The 25706-nt window shown below is 36.5% G+C and overlaps 1 protein-coding gene across 2 annotated transcripts in view; it reads right to left on the bottom strand.

The window, feature by feature from the left end:
• The window catches only part of GRID2 (glutamate ionotropic receptor delta type subunit 2), a 730152-nt gene that overhangs the window by 557682 nt on the left and 146764 nt on the right, over positions 1–25706 (bottom strand). The gene's annotated exons all lie outside the window — the stretch shown is intronic.

Below are 25706 nucleotides of genomic sequence, written 5' to 3'. Positions count from 1 at the left end.
TATAAAATAATTTTTAAAAGTGTTTTGTTTAGGTTATTGCAGCAGCATCTAATTGATTCTTGCATCCTTCTAATGATAGAAACATATTCTGATTCCTGCCTAATAGATAGGATAGATGTCACTTTACTAATTTATTTGCTAGCAAAAGGCTCCTGTCTCTGGTTTTATTGGTTGCAATGCAAACTATTCTGAAGTCTATGTGCAGGCTGCCAAATAAGATGGCTAATGAGAATCTATGAGACACACAGTAGACAAAGACAGTGTTTTACCATGCTGGCTCCCATACCAGATTGTTTGGGGTTTTTTTTACTTTTGAAGAAACTGATTTTTCTGAGTGAGAAGGAAGGTGGTAAGAATCACCGCTTGACTAGATTTAATGAGCCTTTGCTATGGACAACTTGGTGAGCAATATATCTTACAGTTTACATTATATTTGTGGTGTTCTAAATTAAACTTTTCTGGATGTCATACCTCTCAGCCTTAGCACCTCAGTCAGTAAGAGATACAACAAAAATAAAGGATATGTACACCACAGAAAAAAAAAAAAGTAAAGAAATGGTGAAATTATCCACTGTTTTTATATGGTACATGAGCTATATATTCTTGACCTGCCTGTACATCACAGCAAAAATACTCTAATCAATATATAGTAGGTATAATTTATACATAGCTATCTCATAATAAGCTACGTCACTGATTTTCAAAAGCCTAACTCTTATTCCAATATCTGCAAAGAATATTAGCAGAAATTAGGAACCTATACCTTACCACATCTGAGCCTTTATCATTATGCTCAGCAAATACCACACTCATTTTTTATGCTACAATAGATATATTCTACAGTATAAAGCTATCTAAATTGTGATGCAGAATTTACACATTTTACTTTTCTTAATTTGGCTGAGATCTGTTAAGGTTTCTTCTGTTTGTAATAATAAAAGAATATTTTTCCTTTACATTTAAAGAAAATGGGCAAGGAAGAAACAATAATAATGAGCAGTGAAGATGACGTAAAAATAACTAACATTTAAAAGTACCCTCTTGAAAATATCACTTGTTTGCATTACATCCCAAGGGAGAAAGATTAGTACTAATTGAAAGTAATATTACTGCAGTAATTCCAGGAATAAATGACATGGCTGTGGTTCAAAACTAAGAGAAAGTGATTATACACATCATACAGATTACATACACTCTCAAAAAAAAGAATTTTTAAATCTAAAGGCCTCTCATACCTATGGTATGGGGTCATGTCTACTTCTGCCAAACACTGTGTTCATTCCTGTTGTCATTTTTATATACTATTTCTGTTTTGCTTTTGCTCTGACTGCACTTAAGATTGAGTGTATTACCAAAGGTAAATTGTATTACTAAACTTACTATTTCGACTTAGCCATTGGGCTCAACAGTGCTCATCCTGTCTTTTTCATGCTCCATCAGTGTTAATAACAATATTATTGCACTCCTTTTGGAAGTCACAGACAGAAATGACGTCAGATAAAATCTAAATCCTACTTGGCAGATATACCAGACATTTTTCCACTGGATCTGCTGCTCATCTTTGATATTTCCACCTCGGCTGACAGAAGCTGATTTTTGCCTAATTAGCACCTGTGTATGGTCTTTCATATATTATGCTAACTGGATCAACCCCCCCAGTTATTTTAATCTGTTAATGTTTTCCATTCAGATTTTGTAAATAATTAATTTTGAAAGGTTTCAGCGAGGCATTGATTTCTTTTTAATCTGTTATGTCTCAGCAATCTCACATAAATAATTTTAACATTCCCTTGTTTTATTCTGTGGAGATGTGTATAGGTAATGCAAGTCAGTGGACAACCACAGCCATAGATATGGTAAAGTTGAGGGTATAAATATGCCCCAGACTTCATATTTCTTTTCAATCACAGAGCAAACATTGAGTACATTAAACAGGATTTATAAGATTTTCGGTTTGGGTTTGGGTTATATAGCTCAGCTATAGAAATCTGAACTTCCAAATTTGCATAAGGCTCAAATGAACAAAATCTCTTGTCTTGGAATAGGGCCATCTCTAGCTGGGATGCAGACAATGCTGCTATTCATCATGTATTTGGTTAGAATTTGTATAATGAAAAAATCCCCACATTGCTATGAAAGGTCCATATGGAACAAGACTTAATTATGATTTGTGAAACGAAAAATATCCAAGCTGATGAAAAGGACAAATGGAGAAATAGGAATTGTTGCACTGGTTTGTGGGAAAAGGGTCTGCGGTAAAAACACTCTTAAAAAAAAATATTTTTAAAAAATAGCTTATACCAGATACAATTTGAGATTAAAAAGAACTTTCTGATTATTAACATCACCATATTCAGCAATTACCAAGTCTGTAAAAACTAAGGAACTACTTCTACTAACACCATTTTACTTTATCTCAAGGAAATTGCATTTAAATGGTTTGATCAAGATCACACATAGAATAGAGGTGGACTGCATCATCCCTGTTTTGCCTCCATCTGAAGTCGACTGTGCAAGGTAAAACAGAAAGTAGTCCATAACGAACACCGACTTTGTGAAAGTCTGTGTAACCGTTCTTTCAAAATGTTAAACTGAAAGCACAATTCTACTACAATACTTGTACAGCCCAGTTTTGCAATGCACTGTGTTCGACCCTGTACTTTCCTGAATCTGAAGGACACCTCTTTGTAAATACGGATGTCTCCTAGCAATGAGGCTGGATATGCGATTTATCAAGAAAAAGAAGAGAAGGAAGGGAACACCGTTTCTTCTTAGCATCTTTTCACATAGGTCAAGAAAGCAAAATCTACACCTATCCTCTCTCTCTCTCTCAATCTCTCTCTGGAAAAATAAATAAATAAAATCCAACAAACCATAAACTTACTCAGAACCAAAGTACAGTGTCTAGTCTAGCTTTCCTGTACCCGAAGAACAATGAGAGAAATAAAGCACTACGTGAGGAAACAGCATAAGTCAGTGGAAGAAACTTCTGCCAAGGTAGCCACATACAAAAGGGCAAATGACTTAGAGAAGCATCCTTCTGCCAGTGTGGTTTTTTTTCAGGTCAGGAGCTCTCCCAGCAGAACAGAGGTGGACTCATTTTTCTCTCTCTCTGTGGTTCACTGGCTACTTCGTATGTTGGAAGATTTCTAATACAGACTGGCTCTCAATTATTTCTGGGATACATCAGCCTACACTACAAACTGTGTTTCCCTTGCAAGAGTCACACAAGGTTTTGTATGAAATCAGAAACATGCCTCTAGCTGTAGTGAAGGAAAAAAAACCCAAGGCTTTACACAATTTGAGTGTGGGACTTTGCAGAGGCACACACAACTGCCAGAATATTCATTATCTAGTGATTAAAAGAAGCTCCACAGAAACACACAGGTGCTTTTTCCACTACCTCACTGTGAAAACTGGCATGAGACAACAAAATGGAAATTGCCGGTGTCTACACCTCGAAAAAATTAAGTATAAATCCTTCTACTAAACAGGTGTGAAGTTCTGCTAGGCCTAATATACTCAAAAAAATCCCTTTTTATGATAAAAAAACTCAAGCAATAAATTGACATTGAACAATAAAAGCAGCTTTTTAACCATTTTGAAGCATCATAATTCTGCTTGTACACTACTTTGACGAGCAGAAGTTGAGCTTCTCACTATACTCTAAGCTGCACCATTAACATAAAAATGTATGACATCTATCAAAGTTAATAGGCATAACTTTAAAAGCTTCGAAGTATAAGAGCAGAATAAAAATGAAAGCTCTTGTCTCCAGAATGCCTGTAACTGCGAAATCCGTACTCATCACAGCACTGTGCCCTAGGTTTTTCTGCTCCAAATATAACACTGCCAGAATGTTATTTAAGCAGTGCTGTGAGTGCTCCTTACATTTTTAGAAACACAACCACTCTTCAACAGAGAAACTAACAATAAAAAAATACATATACAAAATAGCTATATTTCACAAATGGATTTCAAGTCACACACCAACTGGAAGAGAATAAGTCTTCTCACTCTATTTTAAGTACTTCTGTTAGCTTGTTTAAATGAAGTCTGGCATCATGCATTATCTGTACTCATGCTTCCAGAGTGATAGCAATACTCAACAAAGAACAAATCCAGTAAGTCCATTAATGACTGTTTTCTTATTACCATACTAAAGGGTGGGATGGTTGACGTCTGCAGTCTGTCAGCTCCTCCAGCAACATCTGATGTCTCAGAAGAAGGTATAAATTGCTCTCTAATTGACCTACTCATCTGTACGTAGGCATAAATTATCTCATTGAAATATATGGGAGATCAATAACAATAGAAATTGGATTTTATGTGTGTTTATCTCATTCCACAATTAAGCCTCAATTGTTCTACATGCCTATATCAGTGCTTGATACTGTCTCTGATAAGAAATATAAAACATAAGCTCAAGCCTAACTATGTTTAATTAAGAAATCCCTACACTCCAAAATAGATGGCTGCTTAAATTAGACTTATAACATCTCCATGATAACTTAGCAGTGCAGATGCAAAGACTCATTATTTCCATTTATAATGATTATGAGAGAAGAGGATGATCATATTAACAACAAACCAGGCAAGCACATGCACATTAACATCCTGTCAAACAAGTCTGATGGGGTAGGCTGGCTGAGTAGAATTTTATGATCCTCCTAATAAAATATCTGTTGAATTTGACAATGGGTATTCGTGGAACAGGACATTAATAGACCAAGCATGAAAGCTGGCCATTTGGCCAGGCAAAAAATGTTTTCTACCTCACTTCCTTGTTACTAACCCAGGAATATAATTTTCCTGGAACCGTTAACAAATCCTCCTCTGACTATTACACTCTAAGCAGAAAATGAAGAAACCAGTTTTTACACATTAGTAAAGCCCACATGATCTGTTTCTCTCTGCATAGCTTGTCTCATCAAATAGGAGCTCAAATACAACCTAAACGTAATATGGTACCAAAAAAAAAAAATTACTGTTCAGGGATCAGTTTGTCTAATATTCATTCACCTCTGGATGAAAACACAGACACTATTTGATAATATGCAGTAATGCTCTACAGACTTCAGGAGGTATAATTCTTATTCTAGCTAATCACATACAGAGTTAGACAAGATGATCTCAGTTTATCCCTTCAACCAGTTTGGCTTTAGCTCTTTAATTCCAGAAAGTGAGTGATAGGTAGAGAGAAAAGGTGGATAAACAGAATTAACTGCGTCCACAAGCATGGAAAGTCCAGAGCAGGCAAGAACGACTGGAGTCAGGAGGAAAAAGCAGTTTGTGGAACCTGTCACTGAAAGCTTTGCTCGACAGCCACAAATAGGAGCTTGGGAAGAGATATGCGGCAAATATAGGTGCTGCCCAGCACTTCTTCTGTGTGCACATCTGCTACTGAGATGCCTGTATGGCTGAGACATCTATCTCTACAATGCTTTGGAAGGAGTTCTTGATTTGGCACCACATTTGGTTTGATGGCATGAAATAATTACCTCCATCCCAGTAAAGCCAATTTCAGCACCATGGCATGTACCTATGTCAGGACATTGGACATTTGTACCTAGTGGAGGGAAGACAGACATAGATTTTGGAAGTGGAAATACAATAAGTGCTCTTAACAGTTTCTCATCAGTCACCATTTTATACCTCCTCTTCCTTCCATTGCTGGAATCACTACATTTGATTGCCAGTACTGCTTCTCCCATTCCTTCCACTTCTCTGCAAAAATGCATACTTCGTAGTTCTTTTCTCCCCTTCTCTCTCCCTATAGGGAGAGCATCAGGGACCTTTTCAGTTTCCAGCAGCTCTTTGTATCCTAAGATGCTTGCCCTGTGCTGCCAGGTACACATACGTGTACCAAGCTGAATGTAAAGTCTTGGTACAACCATGTAGAGCAATGAATGAAGTGATGAGATGAAAGGAAACAGCAGTTCCTTCAGTGTAAGCGTACGATGAGGTGAAGATGTGTCATAGAATATGTTCCTGTAGTCTAAAACAGTTGCACTGGAAAAGTGAGATGAAATTAAGTTGCCTGCAGTTACATTTAATGATATCCTGAATGTCAGTCATTCACAGAAAGTCGGTATACATCTCAAGTTTTGGGTTCAGTTCTTTCCTAGGGATGTGGGGCTTATTCTGTATGTGGATCTACAGTGAAAGCACAGGCAGAACTATTCCTCAGATGAGAAGTTCTCACCTTACATTCCTGATGGAAAGAAGTAAATTCATCTTACTCTCTGCTGTACTCACACAAATTAGTTTCAAAGGTACCTAGGTGAATAACAGTGCTGGACACTTCTGTAACTTTCCAGGTATGAAACCCCAGCCTGCTGAATCATACTGTTATGATCTGCAAGCATCAGCATGGCAATTACTACCCCAGGAAAAAAAACTACAAAGAGCCAGTGTCCCTCTTGGAGGAGCCAAACTCATGTCACATGCTCTGCATCAAAGCCAACAAGCCACATGCCAGTTCCTCTCCTTCTTAGGCCATCATGCTTTCTCATTTGCTGATTTGATCTATTAACACAATCAAAATAAAAAAATTAGCTGGATAAATGGTTTAAAGCACTACTGATATATGACAGATAAGTAACGTCCTAAACACGTACCAAGTATTACAAAAGGTTGCTAAGCCTCTTGTTCGCTGCAATCTCACATTTTACTTATAAACTTCGTGGTATGTAAATACACGCTCGTATCTTAAAAACAGAAATAAAATAAGCAACAAGACAAGAATTTTTTTGATGCCAAGATTATTTGGACAACTTTAAGGGCAATTCTCAGTAACCACTCTTTACTTGGCTCTCTACAAGTTAATTGGTGAATGTCCTGTTTTTCTTTCATTACCCTACATTGCAGTATACACAAATGAATTACAGTCTGACTGCTCTTTATATGAAAGCACTAGTACATCACATAAAAAATTACAAGTGTCAAATATCAGAAGTCTAATGAAAATAAATTTGCTTTCCTTTGATTTTGTCTTCATATTTTTGAATAGGTTGCTGCACTGTGTATGCTGTAATAATACAATTTCCAATGGGTCTCGGTGAGTTGTTGGTAGAAAAAAATATATTACACTATGTGATGTCTTGCAAAGATAAATATTCTTGGGGAAAAGAAAAGGGAAGAGTGATGTGTAGAAGAAATTGTAACTGAATAGGCAATAAAAATTAAGTAGCTTTCAAAAGACCAGTGACTTAGGAAAACAGCCACAACTGGAGACAGCTTTGACTGAAGTTTATTACTAATGTACCTGTAATAATAATTTTAACAATTGCTACTTGGTGGGATGACACAACAGTACTAATACAATTCCCAATCAATTTTCTCTCTCTCCCTCTCTCCCTAAATCTGGGCATTTAAAACTGATGCTGCAGATCTGCATTTTATTAATAGAAAGAATAATTGAAAGAATTTAAAAGCCTAGCAGCCAAATTTCTTTGAAGTTTTCTGCTCTAAAGCCAAATACTCAAGTTGACTCCAACTCACTACAATAGATAGAAGGGTGAAAAAAAGAGTCCTCTGAGTGCTTTCTTGGCATACTGCCATTAACCAAATGGCAGCTAGTAATTAATAATCTTTATCTAAACAATAATTCATACAGGATTAAACTGCCTTACAAATGCTATGGTTTGATGCTGCTGAAATTATCGTGACCTAATTTTAAATCAGTGTTTTCAATGAAATCATCCTCTGTCCCATTCTATGTGTGTATTTTGGCTTACAAGGAAGCAGTAGGAGGTGCAAGAATATTTGATCTGGTGAGTGGCAACACATCTACCTTTTTTTTTTTTTGATGATTCTTACGTTGAATACATTACAGAGTTAAGCAGCCTAAAAATCTGCCTAATGAAAAGAAAGTTAATGAACAAAATGCCAACATCCTGCACATTATAGAGAACATCTTTGTCAACTTCAGATAAGAAATAATGAGTATATTCATAATTCTGGCTTCCAAATGGTAAAAAATATACCAGAAAGACAAAAATAATAAAGAGCATATAATAATATGGTTAAAGAGTAATAATAATAATAAAATTCCTTTTTAAACTGATCTGTTTTGGTAATTACAGCTTAATAAAACATGAGCAGTACCATTATCCATTATCAATAAATAGCCTCTTTGGGCCAACTTTAATTACTTTATTTGATTAAAGAGATTTTTTTATCTGAATTTGCACTTCAGAACATTTATGAGCTGGTTTAAAATATTATCATCTCAACATCTAATGTGGAGAATGCAGATCCTTTTGCTTGATAGAATTGCCCCTATCTCTAAGTCAGCAACAGTTTAGCAAAAGGCAAACACTAGCCATCAGAAGTCCCAGGGTGTATTTGTCTCATCTTATATGTGGCATTTTTCATAACACAAAATCTATGCAGGTAAAAAATGCTGCCTTAGAAACCCAGATCCTGCAGGCAGCCACTGGATTAGGAGACATAAATTTCACTATCACAAAATTTATATACTCCCTTTTAATATGGGCCATTTTTTGTTCCTCTGTTTCTCAAGTACACAAGTAATAATTTCAAAGTGATAACTTTAAACATTTCAGTGACAGAGCAATTAAAGGAAGCATTCAGCAGCTTTTAGCATGCCTTGGTAGCCTCTGTTCTTCCCTTTAGATTTTGTTCCTTCTCCTGCAAACATCTGAAATGAGATGAACAGGCAACACAGAGAGCTGCGAGTTATAAGTAACCCCCTGCTACTTTGTGGGGTGAGGGTGACAGTTTAATACAGGTAAGCTATTGACTGGTGTACTTGTTTAAGTTTCTGCAATATTTCCCAATGAAGCCGTCTCTAAGAATCCTAGGATTGCCCTACAGCCAATTAAATTACCATGTTCAGCACTGCTGAAGTTGCTATCCTTCACCTTCAAAAACATTAAAAATGCAAATTAAATATATGTTATATTAACTGAATAAAACATGAAGCTCTCTTGCCCTCTTACAATAATGCAGAGCAAGGAGCAAAGAGTGAATTAGGCAGTAAACTTGGGCTTATCTATCCTGTATTCAGAGTTTTAGTTGGGATAGACAGATTTAATTTGTTTGTACAGCTATTGAAAACTACCAGAACGTGATGCCACAGGAAATGGGTGAAGGGAATAGAACGGATTCAGGATGCTCACGGATGTCAAATTCTTGCTGCTCAAGTATGGTGCCTTTCAAGTGATAGCAATTGCAACCCTCTGAAACACCTCCTCTACCCCATGCCTGAATTTCGCAGCCTCCAACACACATTATGCTAAATGACACTCTCAGGACCCTCCAAAACTTGCAAATGGCAAGTGGTATTAGCTCACTCTGGGGAACATTTCTCTCTTCTGCTTGGACATCTGCGCTGCAGTGTCATAGCCTTGCTTTTCCTGGTGGGTTATCATCACACAGTCCTTCGGAACAACCCAAACACTGATGCTGTAATCAGATAGGAAGGTTGGGCTGCTGGCTACAGGCTACTGCAAAGAAAGTGGGGGAAAACAGCACTACCATTCATAAAAGCATGCATTTTCTGTATCCGTTTACATAATTTTCTGGAAACAATCTCATTCACCAAGGAGAAATACTTTCAAATAGGTAAAGTTAATGTCAATAATCCAAGAATGCTAAAAGTCAGATGAGGAAATAGTTGCTAATATGCTAGTATTAAATTTTAAAATAAAACTTGAAATAGTGGGCTTTTTCTGCAAACTAGAAGTGTTATTATTGCAGCACTGAAAGAGGGTGACCTGATAACTACAGGTCACTCACTGTGGTATCAACCATCACAAAGAGAATAATAAAAAATTATAGAGGTGATAAAGATTTAGAGAGGCTATAATCAGTACCAACTGGTCTAATAACTGTATAAGGCTGAGATACAATGCAGGTACACTCATGGGAAAATGTGTATTTTATAACATATTTTAGAAAATTCCAAAATTAGGTTTGTTATAAACTGCTATTTACCTAGAGAGGTAAAACTGCATGAAATGACAACTGTTACTAAAGCAGCTCCTATTAAGATAACAAGACAGTTTGTCTGTAATGAAATCTTATGTTAAGTTGCTTACTCTGCAGAAAACTAAATACTATCCAAACCCTCATGTTTTATATGCAGAACACCAAATAAAACACTAAAACAAAAAATAGCAAAATTCCACCTCCAGGAGCACTAAGAAGTTTTCTTCTGCTCCCTCCTGACCCTCTTTTTCCATCTTTTCCAAACCACGTAGTGTTGTTTACACATAAGAATATTAAGCAACAAGAAAAACACAGTCCTAGAGAATAAGGGATATTCTTGTTTTTTGTTTCACCCACACACACACACATTATGGTGAATCTTTGTCTCAGGTAGTAATATTTGAATACCTTAGATTCTACATGCATGGAAATTTTTACCAAAATAGCTACTCATAAGGAAGTATCTTCATGGACAAACTAGCTAATAGTTTGCACAAACTTAAAGAGACCACAAAAAGATATGATCAGAAATAGTTATTCCCCTTTTAATTCATATCATAGCTTAACTCAAATTTGGGTACAAAGTAACCTTCATCCCATTTTGGCCCACTGTAGATTTTTTATTACTAATCCATATGACCACAGCCCTGCAGATCTGTAAAGAGAAAGTCTGCCATAGGGAACCCAGCCAAGGAGCACGCACTTTTTCCACATTTAGTGAAGTCGAGAGTATAGTATATAGGAAGACAAAACATGGTTCAACTGTTTCAAAAGGCAGCTTGGAAACAGCAAAGGTAAACCTAATAAAACAGACCATTTAATTTTACACTTGTATACTTATGCTCTACATAATTCCATAGCAACAGTCAAGATATGAAAACTCGTTATTAAATTGAACTTATATGAATCTGGAGATAATGAAATAATCAGATTGCAGACTTTGAGCAAGCTCTAGAAGAATTGACAGACAAGCTACCAAAAGCAGGCAAATATTTCAAAGTTCACTTTCATCTAAGTGTAGCATACGACCTGGGAATTGTATTTTACTTTTCCAAAAGTCTGGTATTTCCAAAACTGCAATCTATTCTATCTAGATATATATTCCAGCTGCCAGATGTAATGACTCTGCATGACAGATACTTCTGCCAAATGATTTTTATTCCAGGTAAATATTTATGAAATGTCTATTTCAAATGCTGAAGTTGCTGCTACAATGATAGGTTTAATGGAAAAGATTATTGATGCATTTTAAGATAACATCATCTATGTTCTTATAGCCTAGGCAACTATAAGAATTTTATCACAAGTTAATATCCTGTATGTACCTACACACACCTCTACCCAAAACTATTGAGTATTTGTTTTCTGTTTGCAGTACTTTTTTTTTTTTTTTCTCATTAATGCATTGCTAGGCATAATTACAGAGAATTTATACATGTGACTGATTTGAAGAAATGTACTCAGATTCCTTATATTGGCTGAAAAATGCAAACCCATTCCTTTCTTGCCATGTCACTGTTCAGGCTTTTTACAGAGTCCAATAGATATTACAAGCATGGGTTTCTACTCAATTCCTATTTTGAAAGTGACAGCTAGAGAATTAGGCTTAAACCCTTCATATCTGTGTCTGTGATCTATACACCAATTAAAAAGACATAACTCAACCCCATGGGAGATGGCTTTTCAACTCTTTTCAAAGAATTTGAGAGTCCTCAGGAGAAATTCAGAGAAAAAAAAATAGAGATCCTAGGTTAGTCAGGCACACTAATTATTCCCTCTTAACGAGTATGTGTGTTTCATATTTTTCTAAAGGTTTCTTTCATTTCCCATTACAAAAGAACCAGATACACAAACGCATTTTAGAATTTGGAATGATATAATTTACTTCCATTTGAAAAGTATTTACACTTAAATCAAATTTGGTTAATGTCACATATGTTCTTCTGTGCATCACAACTGACATCCTCAGAGGCTGCAATCCTTTCTTCAGGTTCCACAAAACCAGAAAGAAATAGAACAGAAATTTTGGTATGCACAAGTCTTTCTCCAGCTTTTCCATAGTCTTTCTAGAATTCAGCTTTCTAGAGAAGAGGTAACTTAAGAACTTAACTCTTTTGACGTAATTGAAAAGTCTGTTAACCCCTTCAGAAGCCACATGCAGACACCCCAATACTTCTAAAGCTCTCCAGCTCTGCAGTCTTCAGACTACTATTCACAGTAGTATGTGTGTAAAGGCTTACACTTATCTTTTGAAATCACAATGCCCAGCCTACTACTCCTCAAGAAACAAAGCAAGCTGGAAAAAGTGATAGTTTCTTAGGTAAAAGAAATTTCATCCAGTCTCTAATCCTGCAGCTGAGTAGCAAGTACAGGTCTCCTGTGATGGAGAGTTCTCATCCAAAACTGCATTCAAAATGTCTTCTTTCCAGCTGGGATGTTTATTTCCCCAAAATGTACAAGCCGTCTTATATAAGTAATATGAGCCTTGCAATGTATCCTGCACTGCTTCACATGTTCAAAATCGGAGGTAGTTGCAGGGAGGGAAGACTTCAAGCCATTTTTATTGCGCTACTCTCAATAAATATTTTTTTTTTTTTACTTCATTTTGCATCCTCTTAGAAAACTTAAAAAAGCTACCATGACATTTTGGCATTTGCCTTTTGGACGGTTTATCAAAATCTCTATCATAAACACCACTGGATTCTAACATGCATGATATTAAACATGTTTGGAAAGGCATAAAAAAATCTTTGTTACTTTCACATTTTTCACTTTGTACCATCCCTCCCTATTTTCCTACACATGAGTGGTACAGTTCAGCTTGTCAGCTTCTGAGAAAGAAATCTTTGGAAAAGTATGATGGCAGTCTGTCTTATATGCTACATTGTTTCTGCCACTTTTTCACAGATCTTTCTTAAATTTCCTTTATTTCAGTTACTTTTAATAAAATTGAACATCCCTTTACATTGTGAAGAATCTGAGAAACTCTGAAATAGCTTCTCCTGAAGAATGGCACCTACCAAGATCTCACACAGCAAGAACACTTCGCAAAACACACAAAATAAAACAGTAAGAGGATAAGATACCTTGATTTCATTTTGCTTCTATTATTTTCAGTCTAAACTTCAAATAAAATCACTACAACAGACACATTATTGAGTACATGGATTTTTTTATATGTAATATTTTCCAGCATGTTATTCTACAATTGATCTCACTGAAGTTAACAGAAAGTTTTCCTGAGCCTGGTGCCTCTGAACATGACCAACCACACTGATTTTCAGAGGTAATTTAGAGTGTGCAATTTGCATTCTTTCATAATGCCAGCTAAAGCTTTTGTTCTAGATTTTTGTATATTCATGTCGTAAAAATCAGCCAGATAAAAACAATCACTGTCAGAAATAACCCATGACCTGCCAGAAATAACCAACAAGAATAAACTGAGAAGGAGGAAAGGAGTGGATATGTTATGTTCACCCCTTAAAGAAAAGCTCAAGAACCTCTCTAGAATTTGTCTGTGGAGAAGGATACTGGAGTTTAGAAATACAAGAAGCATTCACATGAAGGATAACTGCTCAAGATTCTGCTTTTCATTATCAAATCAACTGTGAAATCACTTATCCATAGGCAGTTCTGAACTCACTTTTTTTTTAATGTTGTAAAATAAATTACTTCTTCAGTTTCAGATAAGAAAACAGCATCTGCTGATTCACAGCAGCTTCTAACTCTGCCATAAAGTTAGATTGCACATGAAACGAATGTCTGAAGAGCAGAAAATCACCCAAAGAGAGAGAAGAAATTTATGTGAATCGTGTCATAGTTTAATCTCAGACAGCAACTAAGTACCATGCAGCTGCTCACTCACTCCTGCCCTCCCCAGAGGCATAGGGAGGAGAATCCAGAAGGAATGTAAAACTTGAAGGTTGAGATAAGAAATAGTAACAACAACAAATTATAATGAAAGGAGGGAGAAGGAGAGATGAATAAAACACAAAGGGAAGAGGGAGGAAAAAAAACCCACAAGCGATGAAAAAATAGAATTTGCTCACCACCTCTGACCAGTGCCCAGCCATCCCTGGACAGTGACCAGCAGGTCCCACCAAACTTCCCCTGGTTTAAATACTCAGCATGACTTTCTGTATTAGGCAATATCCCTTTTGCTAGTCTGGGTGAGCTGTCCCGGCTTGTCCTCTCCCAAATTCTTGTGGCCTTTAAGCCTTCTTGCTGGCAGGGCCTGAGAAACTTAGAAGTCCTGGACTTAGTATAAATATTACTTACCAACAACTAAAACCATTGGTATGTTGTCAACATTATTCTCACACCAAATCCAAACTACAGCACTGCACCAGCTACTAAGAAGAAAATTAACTTTATCCCAGCTGAAACCAGGTCAAACTGGCAAATATATTACATGAATCAACCTTGTTTAAGGACTTGACACAAAACTCGGAAATTCCTGAGATATGATCTTAGCATGCTCAAATACATTTGACAGGTACATTTCATTTTAAAAAGTGATTTGAGCTTTGGAACTAGTTCTGCTCAAATTCAAAGGAGTCAGGATTACAGCAGTTGCTAAAAACAAGTAATAGCACATTGCCTTTCTTGCTGAGTTTATTGAAAGGAGGAACAGAGACTAGTGATACCCAGCCCCATTTGATATATCCACAACTGGTTTTTTATGTGGAAAACAATTCTTAAAGAATTTGATGCTATGTAACACATCACAACCTGCTAAATTATTTTTCATGGCATTTTGTCTGCAAAGAATCTGAACCTACCTCAAGCAAGCCTAGCTGACCTAAAGGCTCAGCTGGCGGAAGGTTTAAAGTAGCACTTTACAGGAATTATGACTGCTTATCCTCCCTTCTGACACAAAAAGCCCCTTCACAATAAATTTTAATACTATATTTTCAGGCACAAATTGATGAGGGTCAAGGGATCCTATGTAAAGAGACAGAAACAAAACCATTCTACAGAAATTCTTCATGGTGTATTGCAATATAAACAACCAAATATTGATATCCTCCAAGGCTCTCCAAAAAAAGAAGTTGACAAATACTGAAAATTAAGTATGTTTTATGCTTGAAAAATGGTGAATTGAGTGTGCATTGGCCTAACAGGGCCAAGCAATTCTGCACAGGGCTTCCCTGGATGCCAAGCTTCTTTTAAAAGGTTAATCCTCCAAATAATGAAAGTCGATGAAAAAAATGTTCCAACTACAGAATCCCTGTGACCTATGAATATAATGCTGTTATCTGGTATTGAAAGAAACAATTTGCCTATTAGGAAGGAAAATACAAAAAAATCCCTCTTCCTTCTTGGAATACAGAAAAACGCTTTTCTGAATAGGTTTTCTTTTTTTTTTTTTCTTTTTTTTTTCCCGAGATAAAGGTAGGACTACATTTTTTCACTCCGTAGGTTAACTAACACAGCAGAGAAGATTACTTTAAAATGTTTTCTTAAGTTAGTGTTTTTGGAGGTTTGTTTTAAACTCAGTTAGAACTATTCTAAATGAAGGTAACTGTGTTTGCCTAACACAACTGGGTTAGGCAAGGTACTTCTTGCTCCTGTGCTGCGCAAATATCTCTAGACTTTCTCCCCCGCTCACCAGAGGAAGGAATTTCTGCCCCACAATGTGTGGAACTCGATGAGCCAAACATATAAAAGAGTATGATTTTGGCTCGGCATTTGATTCATCAGTGCCAAATTAAGATGAAGTGCAAACTACATTAGAAAGAAAATTTTGGAAAGGCAAGAAAAGGCAAGTGGAATTTGTCTTTCTTCATCTATAGCCATGTACTCCATTTTCCTTTTTTTTATCAGAGAATTAGGATTAGCAAAGACTTCATGAAGAAACTCAAATTTTACATGTTTCAAGTAGAACTATTGAGCCTTTTAACAAGTGTCTGGACAAGTCCGTCTCTATGCGCCACCTCACACATCAGACTGCACCCATTAGAGGGCACATTAGCTGTTACAGTCTATGTGATCTTCGTTTTTTAAACTCCTTCTAGTGGTCTGAATGGATTTCACCTTCTCCAAACATTCCTCTTCTCTGTTCAGGAAATAAAGTTTGGGCACCCCTTCTCGCTGAAATGGCAATGCAGAAATGCAAAAGTCTCCCCTCTTAGGGCAGCTGGCTGCTGCGGTATTTGACTAATTAATGACTGTTTGCTTTCAGCTTCTGGTGACTAACATTGTAACAAAGCTGGTCCAACACCTGGCTGCATCTGGAAGGGGAAGTCATGCTTCCTTCCTCTGCCCTTTGCAAGGGCTAGCCATCACAAGGCTTACCAGTGAGCCACAGCTTGGTACTAAAGAGATGTAACATAACATTTTTTAAAAAAGAAAGTAGCTTCTTGCTGGCTTCTTTTCCTGTACCAGCTCACAAAGGGATGGGATGAACATAAATTGTTTACCTGTAACATGAAACAGCAATTTCTTAGTACAGTGCTCTGGTGCTTTTTGATGACCAAGCCCAGTACATCATAACCCCCTTGTCATAAAACACAGTGTCAGAAGCAAAACCTCTGTAGGCTTTTACTTATTTAACTGTATTTTGTGGCCTGGTATTCTGGAAGATTCATTGTGATTTTAAACTTCTTTCCAGGTATCACAAGGCATGGCCATGACATGCAGCCACATTTTCTGCTTCCAGCAACAGCAGAGGAACTACAGGCACCTGGCACAGTCATTTGGGCAACCAGTGGTACAAGCTGTTAAGATCTCCAAGTTTCTGAAGAAAATATACCCTTACAGGAAACAAAATAATGACTACTAGCTGTCAAAGAAAATTAAGTCACTGATTCTGCATTGCTTAAGTATATCCCTGCTCAGGAAAGCCTTTAAGCAGGTGCTTAATTTCCATGTGTTAAGACCCCTGTGTTAGTGCTTTACACCCTTACATAAAGATCCCAAACACAAACTCCCTCTTATGTGTCAACAGCACATGAGAGGCTCTGCAAGGGTCCTGTGTCTGTTCTAGGCTCAGAGTAGATGTTTTCTGATTACCATCAACACTACCTGTTGCATCTCCCGCTGCGAGTGTTCCGCTTAACTACTGCCTCCTCCAGAGCAGCTTGTCTCACCTCAATACTCTTTCAGACTGCACAATGAAGAACTGCAAACAATTGGATTTTAAGGAGGAAAAAAAAGTTTCAGAAGAGCCAGTAATCATGGAAACTAAAGGCACACTGGCAATCAAATAGAATGAGCATTAAAATCCCACAGCAGACATCCTTTCAAAAAGATAACATAAAGGTTATAGTCTTCTGATATGATTAGCATGTAATAAAACTCTGCCTATTTTCAAAATCTGTCCTTGTAACTGATCTCTTTTTCTCAGATAATTTTTTTGTAAATTGATATTTAGTCAAAATTACTTGGTAGTGTACAATATAAAGGGTCTAAGTAACAGTGAACCAGGCTAAAATATAATTAATTTCCCCATCTAAGAGAATGACCTTCATAATTCACTTCAGGCTTCACCTCCAGAGTGTCATGGATCATTTCCTCATTATCAGAATTAGATTTTAAAACACTACTGTCCTCCATAAAGTACACTTTTCCTCTGATTATATAGAAAAGAGTATTTTCAAAATTATTTGCAACAGATAAATACCCAGTTGCTCAAATGCAGAGCAGTGTATTTATGAAGAATACAGCCTGTGCCCAAAAAGCTAACAGATTATAACAACAACAAAGAAGCTTGTAAATGAAACAAAAGATATTTGAGAAGAGAAAGAAGAACAAGGAAGGCTCAAAGGGGAGAATTACACTAATAAAACAATTAATTAATTAAAATTAATTACATTGACTTTTAGACAAAACACAGGTGCAGATGCATACAGCAAATATGGATCTGTATGCAGTCAAATCCATATTTGTATCTAAACTATCAGGTGAAACAGACTTTCACTTAATTCAGAGAGTTTAGTCAGGAAAAGCAAAAGCAAAATCCCAAATTAATATGAATGGACTTGGGAAGACTTCATGCAGCAGAAAACAATTGAATGAAGTATTTTATTGCTTGATCGTTGCCACACATTTCTGCAAGCTTGCAGGCTGTGAGGCCTGTCTGTGAATATACATTTCTTCTGTTGAACAGTGATGATTGACTACTGTAGTGATTTTAGTGGACATTGCTTCAGAAAAAGACGGACAGGAAATCTGGATAGGGTGTCCATTACTTATTTAAGGAGACTACTTTGGGGGACTGATAGCCTAGGGTGCTGGCTAAATAATTGGCATCTAGGAAGATGAAGCATCTCTCATTTGTTTTGTCTTTATACTTCTGTTTGTTAAAATACCCCCAAACCCTTCAGGCACAGTGGCTTTAAACATTTAAATGTACTACTGATATTATCTAATCACATCACAATTTGTATAGCTCTCCTAAAAGTAAACCACTAGCAGTGTGTCAGAGTATATTAACACAGCAGACTGAAGCACTGTGTTTAATAAATGAAAACATATTGGGCATTTCTGAACTGCAAGTGGAAACATGCATATTGCAAAATCAGAAATGATCCTATCTGGATTTAAGGTGTAAGTACTGCAGAATATCAGCCTATCTGATTATCCTATGGTAATGTGAGAAAATTCACTCTGCACTCTACCATCAAAGGGCATCACACTTGTCCAGTTATTTATTAATTTATTTGATTCACCTTTTTAATCGAACTAAAGAGGTTAATAGCCTGCCTCACAGTCACATGCTTTTTAAAGCAAAAGCCAGGGAAGGAAATTCTTTCAAGCCTATTAAAATTCCTGTCTGTCATTTGAAAGTGTAAGGTCTGATAGAAATGTCAAAATCTACCATAAAAATTAATATTGAGCCAAACTTTGGCAGCCGGCAATAGCAGCTGGCATCGGTGTTAGGAAAATAACTCTTGCTGGTTTAAAGTCATGAGAAAGCAGAAGGAAAAAAAGACTGCAGCAAGGTGGTGGGATAGGTAAAGCAAACTCTGAAACACTAGTCCTTGGTTTGGTGTGTGGTCCTACACAAATACCTCCAGCCGTATCATTGTATCTGAACACTGTGATGCACCCAAGTATAACAGTAGGATGCTACTGGGTTTCCTGGTCATGCGAAGAAAAGTGGTTTCCGTAGATACACTAGTATGCTTTCCTTAAACCACGACAAAGATATGCAGTAATCATAAAACATACGTTCAATGCATTTTAGGTACTCTGTGAGACAACGTGGATAACAGTAACTAAAAGGCAGAATCTTGCCCTAGCCTGCACTGTAGAAAGCCTCTTTTTCCCCCCTTTGGCTCAGCAATTTGGAAAGCAAACTTCAGAAAGAGCTCTTCAACTACACTAATATCTGTAGTTTAATTTTTCTAGATTTGCCACCTGCGAATACTAAGGACTGCTGAAGTTTGTACCGCTTTTCTTTAAAGCATGTTTCTCACATTCCTTAAACTACCCAGGAAAAATCCTTTCTTGATGGACTGATTTATTTATTTAAATATCTGGATTTGGGTGAGTTTTCTAGACCTGAAGATAAAGGATTCTCTTTATATATATATATCTATCTTCCGGTATCTGCAAGTCCAGTGCAACTTAGAGCTGCCAGAGTTTGCTTTCAGAATGGAAACAAAGGTAATGTGAGGTGTCTTGCAATTGGAGAAAACATTGTTACAGAAGGAATTAGGAACTAGAAAATGCTGGAGCACAAAATTCAAAGACTGGAGAATGGTGGAAGTCTTGCAATTACTGTTACTGCTGTAACAGCATGAGGCTTTCTCAAAACAAATCTGATCCTCTTTTTACAGTATGCTCTGGGTACATTACTTCCAGGCAAAGGAAGGTCACAATAGCTTTGAAATTGATGCTGAAAATGCGTTAAATACACATTCTGCTCCTCCTAAACTAACTATTACATGCCCCTTTTCTAGTTCAGTCAATGCTCACACTCACCTTCTCCCTGATCTTCTCCCATGCAACCACTGTCTTGCCAACTGTCATGATGTCACCAGTGTTGTAAAGACTTTTTTCTTAAGCTGCCAACACTCGGACTCCTGTGGCGCATTTATGCAAATCAGAGATCTGATTGATTTTGTGGGGTTAGCAGGACTAAAATGAGAACAAAGCCTGTGTAAGAGTACCAGGCTTCTCACCCAGTACTTTGAGAACAGGGCACAGTGCCACCACTGCTGGTATGTTATCTAGATGCACACAGTATGGGTAATTCAAAAGACTTTGCCATATTTTCTGAAGTACTGATGATACAAGCAATTTGTAATTGCAAACATTTCCAACAGTTTCTGATTTTACAATGGAGTTTTATATCACTATTGAAATGCTGCTCCTCCTCTTCTCCCTTAACTTTTTATATTTTAAATCCTAGTTGAAAATTATTTTTTTTTCCTCAGTATTAGTAATATCATTTTTCATCAAAATCCAAATTATTGGAAAAGAAGAAAGCAAACCTGGAATGAAAAGGAAGGGCAGTGAAGAAGTGCAATCCTGTAAAGGTTTAATTTGAAACTGAACATGTACGGGTTAGTAAACAGCGCAAGGAAAGTTGAGAAATTTGAAGAAATAAGTGACACAATGTGAAAGGAAGTTTAGCAGTCCATGAAATCATGAATTTAAACAGGTTTCTATAGCAATCAGAGAAACGGGAAAGGACAATCTTATTACATTCATGTAGTCCCAAAGGCCAAAGCAGATGTATCCATCAGGCTGTAATTCCTGACCGTAAAACTTTGCTTGAATAAAATCCTGCATGTGACCTTCATACATATTGCTGCCCTACAAACCTCTGTTACTCTACAGCTGAATCCCATTTAGTTATGACTCACTGACTTATTTACTTCACTGATCACAATAAGCTTTCAAAAGACATTACGAAGGCTTGAGCCGGTGTCTATAAGCATACTCTGGTGACTAACCTGAATGACAAAAAGTTTGGCTGAAAAAAATAAAACACACATTTATGTGATTGCAGTAGGAAAACTTGTCAAACAAAGTGGATTTCAAACAGTATCAGTCAAATTATTTGTCATGTGTTATTGATAGCTTATAGAAGAATACATTGGATTACAAATAGAGATATTATTTGGATAGGTAAAACATGATATAGTCAAAAAAGGAGATAGGAGAAAGGAGCAGAATAAAAAAATATCAGCACCAAATAAAAAGAAAATATTTGCCAGGAGGTTTAAAATACTGACAATGGATTTCCAAGGACCCTAAACACCTTTGGATGTTGGTGCTGCCAAGCTCCAAAGATGCTCCAGAGGCTCCTAATGCCTCCTTGCACTGCAAACACCTGCAGAGTTTGCTCCCTAACTCTTGGCATGCAAGTGGAAATGGCAGCACGGAGGCTGTAGGAACTGTGCTGCCCAAGGATACAAATCAACACAAGCAAAAGTATTAACTGTGGTTCAAGTTATCAAAGCTCCCCCTGCCCTCCACATGCCTTAGGATTGGAATCCTAGCAGACAGCAATAGCTGCATCAATGGAAAACACCTTCCCTCAAATCTAATTTATTCAGTATTTCAAGAATACAACTTGCAGAAAATGTTTAGCGAATCATTAGCAGAAGACTGAAACAGGTATTTAGTAATCCCTCTACCAAGGTAACTCATAAGAGAATCATACAAAAATGCACAGGCTATTGTAAATTTCACATTAGCCATTCAGGAACCATATGATCATATTATTAATGAGAAATTAAGGATTGGAGAAAATAGCAGGCTTTGAACCACAAAATTTATGTTCTAATTATGAGTGTATTGACGTAAGTACAAGAACAATGAAAGTAAGAGAAAGAAAAGAAAATATATTCTGACAAGCAAGAAAGAGGTGATATATTTATCTTGACCAAATTTCCCAGTGAAAGAAAAAAAAACCCTGCACATTAAAAAGAACTATAGAAACATGACTTTTCAAAAATAATTACAGTTTATGTATGTTGTAGAACTAAAAACCTTTTGAAGGCCTATCCCACCCCTATTTAAATACTGCTGCAAACTGAAGTCTCACAGGAAAGGAAGTAAACTTTATGCTAATACATATTATTATTGCCACTAGTATGGATCTGGCACCATAATTCCTTACTTCATAATGTTAAAATACCTACTTGCCACCATGTAAAAACTGATTATCCTTACTTTCCTCATTGTCTATACAGAAACATAAATTCCGGCTTTCCCTTTGTAGCACCCGACACGGGCACAGCATAAAAAAGGCAGCCACAATATTCTTCCTCTCTCTATCACAGAAGCATGTAAATATTTTGAGACCTCACATAAAAGTATTATGAATATAGTGAAGTATATTGTACTGAAGAAAGAAAGGAAGAGAAGAAGGAATGTGCCATGTTGGACATTTCCACAGGTGCGCGTCCCTGTGACAACTCAGCGACTGGCTGCAGCTGCCGCAAGGGCCGGGATGCACCATCTACGTGTTCCAGTCACCCTTCCCAGCCACTCTCCTCCTCTGCAAACTGTCCCCTGTTCCTGACAGGCTGGAGCTACACACACTTGGCCACACACCTCGCTGGTCTTCACCCCAACCTACCAACCAGGCTTGCCCTAGCCTTGCCTCCCCCCTTCACAGGGCAACCTCAGCCTCATCCCTTATGATGGGTGTCCATGCCACCCCAGGAGGCTGATTTACAAACATGCAGAGTAAATCGCGTGCATCATGCTCCCTGTTGGCCCTCTCTGACAGAGCATACACGGAAAGAGATAAAAATTTCCCTAAATTTAAAAAACTCAATTTCACCTCCTATTTCCATGCACTAGAACATGCCTATAAATTGTTCCTGAGGGCACTTCCAGTGATATTATGGGGCATGTCATTCACAGCTTTTCTAGGATAAAACCACTCAGCTTTGCCATAGTCTCATCACTCCAATCAGAACTGTTAATGAGATGCCCTAAGGTACAAATGGAAGACATTTCAGGACACTGTAATAATTTATAAAAACAGATTCATAGGGAAGAACAGCAAGTACCTCATAGCAGCCAATCATCTTACATTAATTATCTTTACATCCCAAAAATCATTATTAAGCATCCAAGTGTTCTTGTTTACTTTGTTTGGGAGTTACTTCCTAATTTGGCTAATAAAATGAAATAAAAGGTAGAAATTATACATATTGTCCATTATGTGAACCATTACGGAAAAAAATCTGTAAATATCTCTTCTGCACTAATGTCTTGTTTTATCAGACCTTTGCTCATGTCTCCTTAGTTTCTGAAATTCAAAACCCAATGCAAGTTTTTTAAGAACCTTCTCTATGCAGTAAAAGGGGCATATTTTAAAGAAATGTACAACAACTTCTGTTATTACTGTGGCTTTAATGCTTGAAGTTAACATTTTACTGGACATTAAAAGCTCTTTCTTTAAAGGCTGTTCTGAAGTTTAGACAAGATAAAAAAAGTCAAATCCATAAAAACCCACAGATATTCTGAACTAAACCAAAGCAAACTTTAAGCAGTTTATATATAATATTAATAACTTAATAACATAATACAATAAACCCCTAAATTTTGCACATTAAGCTCTACCTAATAAGAGAGGCCATGGTACCCCAGACTCATATTAGTGTTACGCTTCCAAGAAAACAGTCACACTGGCATGGAAACAGCAAGTTTGGGCATACTGAATGCCATACACATTTAAAAATATAAGATTTAGTCTCCTTCTAGTATTTCTTTTACAAATGGAATACAGATATGGCCTAAGTGTTTAGATTAAGTGTTTCTGGCATTTAGTATAGTATATTTTGGCTAAATGTTTTTCCAAAGGATAAACTATGAAATATGGGGCAACACTTAACAGAGATTGCTTTCCCTGCTACAAATGCTTGTAAGAAATCCAGTTAAAGAACAGGGAATCAAGTGATATAAAGATGTGGAGGAAAGGAGAAAAGGAGGAAACTGGTGAAAAATAACTGAAATACTATGGTGCAGCTTATGCCTATATTCAGTTAAAACAAAAGAAAAAATATTAACTGTGGTAAAATAGTTCAACAAGCAAAAAATTCACAGATAAATGCACACAAAAGATGCAACCTTTATTCTTCAACCCAAATTATGACAAACAAACCACATAAAAGATAGTGAATATGAGGCTTGGCTAGCTATGCAGCTGTATTTCACCATGCATTTACAAGAAACAATTTTTACTGGCAAATGCTTTCTTGAATTCATCAATAGCATGACAGACCTTTTCCCCCCTAACATATGGAAATAAAATTTACATCCAATCTACTCCATTTACATTTAAAATATTGACGCGACCAAGATATTTTCAAAAATGACAAATGTAACTTCTGCAAAAATAAGTAATAGAATATTGAACTATGAGATCATTAACTTCTTTGGAATGTTTACTTCAGACACCCCTACTTTCTTTAAGTAAGAAATAAGTTGCTTAAAACATCATTCTGAGAAATAATTTCCAACTGATCTAACACAACGAAAAAGGAAATTAATTATTAAGTTTTGGTGTTAATGTTAATCATGGAGCATCAGCTAACATTATCCATCTGCGACAAAATGGAAGAAAACTTAAATACTAGCCATGTGGAAAGTATCTAAAAAAGATTGACCTCACCCATTTTTCCCCTCTGGATTCTAAAAGTATCTGTCAGCTTCCATTTTTATGTTTGCCTTTTCAGACTGAAACAGATTTAATTGATTCTGATTGGAATACTCTCAAATCACTTCTTTTTCTGCCCCACCTTATCAAGCCCAAATTGTAACACTTCTCATTACACAGGTCTATGCATTTATAAAAACTAACAAAACAAACCAAAAAATACTAAATTCTCAAAAAAATATATTTTTTATAAATATAAAATTGTCATATAAGCATTAAAGAGCTTTTTATTAACATTGCCTTGTCAATAGTCCATTGAAGCCAAACAGGTGTTGACCTTTGAAATCACAAACATCAGAGCAACTGTTTGCACATTTGCTGTTTAAATCTCAGGTTCTACCTCAAGTGTCAATACAGAACAAATAAGAATACAGAAAGTCACGAAAATTTTGTTTTCTTGTTAAGAAAAGTTTAATACTATACCTACAATAAATGTCTTTATGTGTCTCAGACAGAAGTTAGTATGACAGAACAGCAAAGAAACAACAAATCCTTAGAAAACAGATTTGAGTCCCTATGCATAAAGACTCCATGGAGCTGTCTTGCCAGACAACTGCTCAGTCACACCAGCGATTTGCTAATCCAGCTCAGAGGGATTTCAAATATTGAGTCCTGTTATCATCCTACTGCTATCACAGCAGCCCAAAGCAACATCCTCATCTCTTGTCCAATAATTGGGGAATAACAAAGGACAGACTGAGTACAAAATCATATTGGACACAGGTGGCTTTCCAAGTCATCAGGTTATCTCTAATCCCTCCTATGAAAGAGGTAGCTTCTTCAGTGTATGTGCTGAAAAGATTTTCCACACAACAACCTATGTTTTCCAATTAAGTGCTATTAGTTGCACAAAATTAAACCAAGAAGTAGTATTAAATAGTCATAAAGTAAGGACTATCACTTTGACAATAACTTCAAAACAGCCTACAAAAGAAGTAAGATGTACACAAATTGTCTGACTTTACCATTCTTCAAGAGCCTTTATTTACAAAATAGATAAAAGCTAAGTTTATAGCTTTGAAGTCACTAGACCGACACAAACCATAGCGGCTAAATCCAAAATATTTGCAATAAATGCAATATTTGATATTCTATGTAAAAAAAAAAAACCAATAAA

The sequence above is a fragment of the Falco rusticolus genome, chromosome 1 (genome assembly GCF_015220075.1).
Source record: "Falco rusticolus isolate bFalRus1 chromosome 1, bFalRus1.pri, whole genome shotgun sequence".
In the NCBI taxonomy this organism is placed as follows: Eukaryota; Metazoa; Chordata; class Aves; order Falconiformes; family Falconidae; genus Falco; species Falco rusticolus.
This window is presented reverse-complemented; position numbering and strand designations above follow the sequence as displayed.